The following is a 9715-nucleotide window of genomic DNA, read 5'->3' as shown; positions in this document are numbered from 1 at the left end:
CGTGTGGATGGGAGAGAAAACGATGCGTTTTTCTTACCTGGCAGGAGTGGCACCCAGTATGATTGTAGCCCTGTAGCTTTAAGCATGTTGTGCTTTCAGAAATGCTCTTTGTGGCACCCTGAGTATTTTGAGCATTAAGAACAAGTCTCAGATGTGTTCCTTATCTGTGGGTAATGCTAGTAACGTTTGTATGCTAGCTAAGTCATGTTAGCCTCCTGCATTAATCTCTGTAACCGTGTTGTTCCATCAGTAATGTGAAAGGAAACTGTTAGCTGGTTTCAGTTAAAGTTATAGGAAATAGACCAGCCAGTATATGTTATGTTGTCTATTGTTTACTGGTCATTTTCTCTGTGTGTTAAGGGCTGATTAATACAGGGTCATTACACGTAATGCTACAAAAGTAACGCATGCCAGTTATTACAATGGAAGCCGCCAGTAACACTGAATTGTTTTGCTGTGTTTCAGTGCAATAAACCTTCATGTGCACCTGAATGAACCCTGTCGTCCTTCAGTGTGTAACATAATTTGGCGAGCCAGCAGCTAGGAGCATATTTCCTGCTCCAGACAATAACCTAGAACACATTAAATCAACATCTGGTAAAGATGGAACAACTACAGGATGAGATTAGCACAGCATTGTGGACACTTGGGAAACCCGAACTCACCAAGGTATGCCAGCATCTTAAGTGCAGCAAACCAGCAGGGGTGGGTTTTAAAGGACAGTCCCGACATCCTCTGATTCGGCTGGCAGAAAGTACTCTGGACGAGATTGAAAAAACAGAGGAATCTGAAGTGTTTCAGCAGTTCATCCGTGATCTCCAGTCATTCATACAGTCATTACAAGAACATCCTGTGACTGAAGTGGAGATACAACGAGCAGAGCTCAGTGAGATAGAAAGACTGAAACAAGAGTACAGTCAGCTCCAACAAGCTCAAGCAGAAGCACGACGTGTTCTGGAATAAAAAATTGAAGCGTTGGGGACAGAGTTTAGAGGTGCAGCTGGGATAAGTGAAAAACAAGTAAGTCAGCCTGCACCCTTTACTACACCAGAAGTGACACTGAGAAAAGACTTTTGGATCTGGGGTCAGATCGGGGAAGCAGGACAAAAAGACAAGTTATCTTTCACTAGCTTGACCAACCAAATTGATTCCGGGCTTAAGAAAGGCTACTCAGAGACTGAAATCATTGAAGCTGTGATTAAGGCAGTAAGCCCTGGCCTTCACCTTCAAGACTTGCTGGAAGTGAAACGTGACCTCACACTTCCCACACTAAGAACTATATTACGGGGACATTACAAAGTAGACTTGTCAGCTGACCTGCTTCATCAACTCATGAGCATATCCCAAGACCCCAAAGAATCTGCTCAGTGCTTTCTGTTCAGGGCAATAGAACTCAGAGAGAAATTGCTCTGGAAGTCTGGTGATGATGAGGAAGGGGAGCCGTTCAGCCCAGACTTAATTCAGCGCAAGTTCCTGCGCTCATTAGAGACTGGCCTCCTCAGCGAAGCCATGAAGTTTCAGTTAAAGCCTTATCTTAGCAACTACCAAGTAACATATGAGGTTCTAATTGAGAAGATAAATGAAGCAGCCAGCCTTGAATTAGAGCGACAAAATAATCTGAGGAGAAATACTACAGTAAAAACACCAAGGATAAATGAGGTACACACAGAGTCACAGCACAACCACACTCAGCCACCTTTGAACAGTGAACCAGACAGAAAGGATGAAACTCAGACAAAGGGGGGTGAAGGAGGTGCCACAAAGAAAAAGCAAGGACAGAATAAGGGCCTGGATTCAGAGACAGCTAAGCTGATTGAAGGCCTGAAAGCTGATGTGCTTGAAGTAAAGAAAATGTTTAATGAGACTTTAGAAGCAACAAAAGTAAGGTCAAGTATGGACAGTCGGTTCTCTCCTACAACAAGACGTGCTAGAGGTTGCCAAATGTGCAGAGAGGCTCAGCTTGGTGACCTGTGTAGACACTGCTACCGCTGTGGTCAGGAGGGTCACCTTTCCTGAGGGTGCAGGCAGGCTAGGATCACCCAGGGAAACGGGAGGGGGCTACTGAGCCACACAGTAGCCCACTCATCACCCAGGTCCCAGGTAAATCCTGTCTATGTGCAAAACACCTCGCATCAACAAGCACCACAAAATGACTCCACACGCACTGAAACTGGCCCCAAAGAGCCAAACAGCAACAAATTGACAAGTGACACATCTAATGGCTATATACCCTCATAACGGTAAACCAAGCTCATCAGTCTCATTGGGAAAATATGCACAGTTCAGTGCCACCTAGATAAGGTACCAGTAGAGGCCCTGTGGGACACCGGAGCTCAGGCAAGTCTGACTAACAATGAATGGCGAGAACAACACCTACCACACAGCACTGTCAGGCCACTTGCGGAGCTGTTGGGAACAGAACCTCTAGTAGCTTTAGCAGCTAATGGTAGTGAAATCTCATATGATGGGTGGGTAGAGACAGAATTCTATTTGGACTGTAACCCTGAAAATTGTCTTCTAGTCCCAATGCTTGTATCCAGTGAGCCCAATTTTGCACAACTGCCCATTATTGGATTTAATGTAATAGAGGAAGTTGTGAGTAAATGGGGCAAGCGACAACCAAGATCACGCAACGTTCGAAAAATCAGCCAAATCCTCTCAGTATCAGTACACACTGCTAAATCAGTACTAAAACTATTGCAGTCACCAGACCAAAACCAAAGTGTGGGCACAGTACTGGCAGGAAAGAGGGGACTATGTCTGGCTGCTGAAGAGATTACCACCACATATGTCCGTGCACACATTGGAGCCCAGTTTTCAGGACAGAATCTGTTATTTGTCCCGAATGAACCATCGCAGTTGCCTGAGGGTCTTGTCATTCAAGAGGGACTGGTCACAATAATGGAGGGCAGGTCAGTGTACATCCCAGTCGCGATAGCTAATACCAACAAGCGGGATGTCAACTTAATTCCTCACACTGTTCTGGGACATCTGGAAGAAATAAAAGCAGTGTACCCCATCACCCCTGAAAAGACACAAGACTCAGTGGAGCAGATTTCGTCACAGCCTCCTATACAGGTGAATGAGGTTATGAACACACCCTCCTCCAACCATAAGCCACCTCAGTGGGACCCTCCAGTTAAGTTGGACCATCTCAGTGAAAATGAACAACAAATGGTGAGACAGCTGTTAAGAGAGGAATGTCATGCTTTTGCTTATGATGATAAAGATGTTGGGTGCATCCCCAGTTTAAACATGCACATCACATTGCATGACACAACACCTGTTCGAAAGACCTACATATCTGTGCCAAAGCCTCTGCACCAAGAGGTGAAAGACTATCTTCAAGACCTGCTGAACCGTGGGTGGATTTCAGAGTCCAGGTCACCCTACTCGTCTCCAATCGTCTGCGTTCGGAAGAAGTCAGGTGAATTGAGATTGTGCTGTGATTACAGGGAACTCAACCGGAAGTCAGTACCAGACAGACACCCAATTCCCAGAATTCAGGATATGCTAGATTCCCTTCATGGCAGCTCCTGTTCTCTGTTCTTGATCAGGGGAAAGCATACCATCAGGGGTTCCTGGACCCTGAAAGTCGCCCCCTGACAGCCTTCATCACACCTTGGGGCTTGTACCAGTGGAACCGCATACCCTTTGGCCTCAGCTCAGCCCCAGCAGAGTTTCAGCGGAGCATGGAGGACTGTTTAAGGGGACTGCGGGATGTAATCTGTCAGCCATATTTGGACGACAACCTAGTCCATTCTACTTCATTTGATACTCATCTTGAACACATCAGAGCCGTCCTTCAGAGATACCAAAAACATGGTATCAAACTCAGCCCACAGAAATGTGACATCTTCAAGAGAAAGGTACGTTTCCTTGGTTGGATGGTGTCCGAAGAGGGATATACCATGGACCCAGCGGAAATAGTACCTGAGTCGGGTCATAGGATTCCTGTCCTACTATAGATCCTATATTCCAAACTTTTCAAAAGAGGCAAAACCCCTGTACCAGTTGCTGACACTGCCTCCAGATAAAGCACCGCCACCAGTGCCCAGGACAAAGGGGAAAGTGGTTAAGACAAAACTGAAAGGTCGACCACCGCCTAACACACCCATTAAATGGACTGAGAGCCATCAAAATGCCCTAAATTAGTTGACTGATTGTCTAACACAGCCACCTATTTTGGGTTACCCTGATTTCTCAGAGCCCTTTGTACTCCATTGTGATGCCTCACAACAGGGCCTGGGAGCTGTGTTATATCAAAAGCAAGCAGGCAAGATGAAGGTCAATGCATATGGCTCAAGGACATTAACACCCCCTGAGAAAAACTATCATATGCATTCGGGAAAGCTGGAATTCTTGGCTTTAAAATGAGCAGTCTGTGAACGCTTTCGGGACTACCTATATTACGCCCCACATTTTGTTGTCTACACAGACAATAACCCTTTGACATATGTCCTTACGACAGCAAAGCTGAACGCCACAGGCCACCACTGGGTGAGTGAACTGGCTGACTTCAACTTTACTATCAAATACCGGCCAGGGAAGAAAAATGCAGATGCAGATGGCCTATCCCGCTTACCGCTAAACATTGAGCAGTATATGGCACAGTGCACATCAGAAATCAAACAGGGTGTCACTAGAGCTGCTGTTGAAAGTGCAGTATTGCAGAGGGAGAATCTGCTGCATGAAACTGTTGTTGTCAGCCTGAGTGCCGTCAGTTTAGTGCAAGACGCGGTCACACTGTCTGCTGGAAAGTCTCTGTCACCAGAGGAAATCCGAGTGAGTCAGGAGAAAGATCCCATCATCGGTCGCTTTTTACAACACAAAATCAACAACTACTTACCAAAAGGTCGTGCCCTAACAGCAGAACCCCCTGATGTCAGAATCTTGCTGAGGCAGTGGAGCAGAGTGCACATAAATGATGATGGAGTCCTCTATAGGAGAGTGAAAGGCAGAGATCAGCTCCTTCTCCCTAAAGAGCATCGTGATACTGTGTTCAGGGAACTGCACAAAGAGATGGGACATTTGGGGGCAGAAAGAACTCTGTGTTTAATAAGGGACAGGTTCTACTGGCCTCGAATGCAAAGCTATGTGGAGCATTTTGTAATGCATGCCTGCGAATACCTCAAGAGAAAGCGGCCAAGTAAGATTACCAGGTCCCCACTGACCACCATTACAACGACATTCCCATTTGAGCTTGTGTCCATAGACTTTTTGCACCTTGAGACTTGTAAACAGGGATATGAGTACATACTGGTAGTGATGGACCACTTCACACGTTTTGCACAAGCTTATGTAACAAAAAACAAATCTGCAAAAACAGTGGTGGATAAGGTCTTCAATCACTTTGCTCTGAACTTTGGTTTCCCAGCACGAATCCACCATGACATGGGCAGGGAATTTGAGAATCAGATGTTTTCCCAGTTGCAAAAAGTCTGTGGTTTACGTGGCTCTCACACTACCCCATACCATCCACAAGGAAATGGGCAAGTGGAGCGTTTCAACAGAACTTTGTTGTCCATGTTGAGAACACTAACTGACCTTGAAAAAGCAGACTGGAAGGAATCATTGACAAAAGTGGTGCACGCCTACAACTGCACTCGGAATGAGGCTACTGGGTTTTCCCTGTACTATTTGTTGTTTGGCCGTACTCCAAGACTTCCTATAGACATCTTGTTCAACTTGCCTTCACAGGAACAGCAATTAAGCTTCGAGGATTATGTGACAAAATGGCAATCCCGAATGAAGGAGGCCTATGAGATTGCATCTATGGCAGCCCAAAAAGAAGCTTCGAGGGGTAAACAGTATTACAACCGTAAGATCTACGGAGCTCAACTTCATCCGGGGAACAGAGTCCTGCTCCGCAACCTCAAGGAGAGAGGAGGCCCAGGCAAGCTTCGGTCATACTGGGAGGATACAGTATATGTGGTGGTGAGTCAAAAAAGCCCTGATATCCCAGTTTATGAGATCAAGCCAGAGAGCGGAGGAAAAAGCCGCACAGTACACAGGAACCTGTTGCTTCCATGTGACAGTCTACCTGTAGAAAAACCACACAGACAGGAGCAAAACGAAAGAAGAAAAAGCCTGAGACAAAAGGGGGTAGAAGCTCAACAACAGCTACTACAACAAGACACAGACATAGAGAGTGAGGATGAGGGTGAGCTTGTGTGGAGGTTTCCACAGCAAAACAGTACCACCACCATTATCCCTCCAACCCTGGAATCGCTGGTGGGTGAACAACAACTGGGGGAGCCTCAAACAGCTGACTTCGACCCTTTCTTACAGGACCGCAGAGAGATACACGAACCTGAGTTGCAGACAGCAGAGCAACATTACAACCACCAGGAGTCACAGGATGAACAACAAGATGAGCAAGGAGACAGTGACTCCAACAGTGAACAAGGGTTGTCACCTGTCTTCAGACACCCCAAGAGAGAGCGACGTCAGCCCAAAATGCTGACATATGATATATTAGGACAACCCACAGTCAGACAAGCTGATATGGACAGTGTTAAGATGGGAGCTATTTGCACCCAGAGACTGTGGAGGCCTTGGTGGCCTGAAGATATACCAGCAAGGTGTGAGAGACAGTAATAAGAAACTGATCCAAAATGAAGACATTAACATGAACATTGTGACAAGCAGAATAGAGCAAACGTAGCACCAAAAGACAATGGATAGAATCTACCACTCCTTCTTATGGTGTGTGCTAACTTGTCACATGCTGAACATATGATGATGATGACCATCTGTAAAAAATGCCTTTATATGTAAACAAAGTTAAGTGTGGTAACAGACTAGTGTATTGTTGGCCGAATATTGAGTCTGGTTACAGTCAGAAATTCAGAGTAACATGATGAACTTGTTTACTAACCTTGAGGGAGAAAAATGGTTACTTGGCACAACATGATTCATGATTAGCTTCTACCATGGGGTGGCTGTAGCTCAGGTGGTAGAGCAGGTCATCTACTGATTGGAAGGTTGGTGGTTCGATTGGCTGGCTTCCCCTAGTCTGCATGCCAAATATCCTTGGGCAAGATACTAACCCCAAATTGCTCTCCGATGCATCCATCGGAGTGTGAATGTTAGCTATAAAGCACTTAGAAAGATGTGCGAATGGGTGAATGCACAAGTTATGTAAAGCGCTTTGAGTGCTCAGATGAGTAGAAAAGCGCTATATAAGAACCAGTCCATTTACCATGACTTTTAATTTGCTGAATGCAAATTGTTGAATTGCAATGTTTCATTGAACAGATGTCAGAAGTATGTGTAACCATAATTGTTACCCAGGGATAGGTGTACTAATAGTACATAAGAAATGTACTGACAACAGCAAACATGTTCAAAGAGTTTAGGAAAAAATAGACAGAAGCCTTTTTTTCCCCTCTTTCTTTCTTTTTTTATTAAGTAGGGGAGGGTGTGGCACCCTGAGTATTTTGAGCATTAAGAACAAGTCTCAGATGTGTTCCTTATGCGTTAGTGCCCACCCCATCATCTTTTTTTGCTATTTGTTGTGATAATAGTTTGCATCATAACACAGAGCGAAAAGCTCATTTGCTCCCACCTGATGTGATGTTAGGGCAATATTTAGTTTCGCCAGTAGGTGGCAGTGGCGGCTCAGCCAAACGGGTAACTGGCAAAATATTCCTTCACAAAAGTAACGCAGGCCAGTTATTACAATGGAAGCCGCCAGTAACACTAAATTGTTTTGCTGTGTTTCAGGTGAGAGCAATATACAAGCACTACATACATTTATGTAAAGTTGATGCTTATTTAACATGTTTGGAGTGTAATTCTTGTTTATATGGTGTTTAATGTGAGCGAATAAGGGAGTTCACCAGTACCTCCTGTTTGACTCCCATCACCCTCTGGAACACAAACTTGGAGTAATTAGGACCCTACACCACCGGGCAGAACATGTTCCCTCTAAGCCTGAAGGGAAAAAGAAGGAACACACACATGTAAAGGAAGCACTCAAAACGTGCGGCTATCCTAAATGGGCGTTCTTAAAGTCAGCAAAGAGGCACAGAAAAGAAGATCAGACACCAGCGAGGGAGGATAAGGACAGACGCAACAACATTGTCATCCCCTATGTAGCCGGTGTATCAGAGAAACTCAGGAGGGTTTTCTCCAAGCATGACATCCCGGTGTACTTCAGACCCAGCAACACACTCAGACAAAAACTGGTTCACCCGAAAGACAAAACGGCAAAACACAGACTTAACAATGTGGTGTATGCTGTACAGTGCAGCGAGGAATGCCCAGACCTCTACATTGGAGAGACCAAACAGCCACTTCACAAGCGCATGGCACAACACAGAAGAGCCACCTCCACAGGACAAGACTCAGCTGTCCATCTGCATCTTAAAGATAAAGGACACTCTTTCGAGGATGCCAATGTTCACATTTTGGACAGAGAGGACAGATGGTTTGAAAGAGGAGTGAAAGAAGCCATCTATGTCCACTGTGAGCGACCATCTTTGAACAGAGGCGGTGGTTTACGACACCAACTCTCTGCCATCTATAATCCAGTTTTGAGATCCCTTCCCAGACGCCTTAACGCCCACTCACACCCTGGGCCATCTGACCTCAGGAATTCGCATGATAAGGTGGGGCCAGGTTTCACAATGAACTCACCCGAAACTCTGGCTGATTGGGACCCACACCCAGTTCCACACCTTGGCTCAGGCGATTAGAGGATCATCAGGGGGTCCTTTTGTCCCTCTGTTGGGGGACACTCCCACTAGGTTTATATCTGGGACTCTCCACCATTTGACCTTAGAACTGAAGAAGCTTCTCGGATGAGAGGTGAAACGTCTTCAAGTAACTTAAAGAAGTCCAGACGCTTTTCTTTGCAAGCTCCTTTGACTACGATGACCTGGATGACTGAGAACCTTCACAGACGAATAAGGGAGTTGTTTCACGTTATCTGTGGGTAATGCTAGTAACGTTTGTGCGCTAGCTAAGTCATGTTAGCCTCCTGCATTAATCTCTGTAACCGTGTTGTTCCATCAGTAATGTGAAAGGAAACTGTTAGCTGGTTTCAGTTAAAGTTATAGGAAATAGACCAGCCAGTATATGTTATGTTGTCTATTGTTTACTGGTCATTTTCTCTGTGTGTTAAGGGCTGATTAATACAGGGTCATTACACGTAATGCTACAAAAGTAACGCAGGCCAGTTATTACAATGGAAGCCGCCAGTAACACTGAATTGTTTTGCTGTGTTTCAGCGCAATAAACCTTCATGTGCACCTGAATGAACCCTGTCGTCCTTCAGTGTGTAACATCTTCTGCATGCTTTTGTTGAGTTGCTATTGCTTTCCTATGTGCTTGAAAAAGTCTGGCCCTTCTCCTCTGACCCCTGACATTTGAGCATTTGAGAAGTGTCGATCACTAGATATTTTCTCTTTTTTAGGATCCTCTGTAACCCTACAGATGGTTGTGTGAGAAAATCCCAGTAGATCACCAGTTTCTGAAATACTCAGACCAGTTTGTCTGAGACCACACCACCAATCAATGTTCAATACCATGTTCAAAGTCACTTAAATCACCCTTTTTCCCCATACTGATGCTCGATCACACAGGTCATCATGACCAAATCTTGACCTTTTTGCCAAAACTGTCCCACTGTTTATAATCAAGTTTAGAGAGATCTTTTAAGTGATTCCAAAACACTGCCATATTTTATGAAATTTTGGGGTTGATACCT

This window comes from Neolamprologus multifasciatus, chromosome 11 (assembly GCF_963576455.1).
Source record: "Neolamprologus multifasciatus chromosome 11, fNeoMul1.2, whole genome shotgun sequence".
Classification (NCBI taxonomy): domain Eukaryota; kingdom Metazoa; phylum Chordata; class Actinopteri; order Cichliformes; family Cichlidae; genus Neolamprologus; species Neolamprologus multifasciatus.
Note: the sequence above shows the minus strand (reverse complement) of the source record.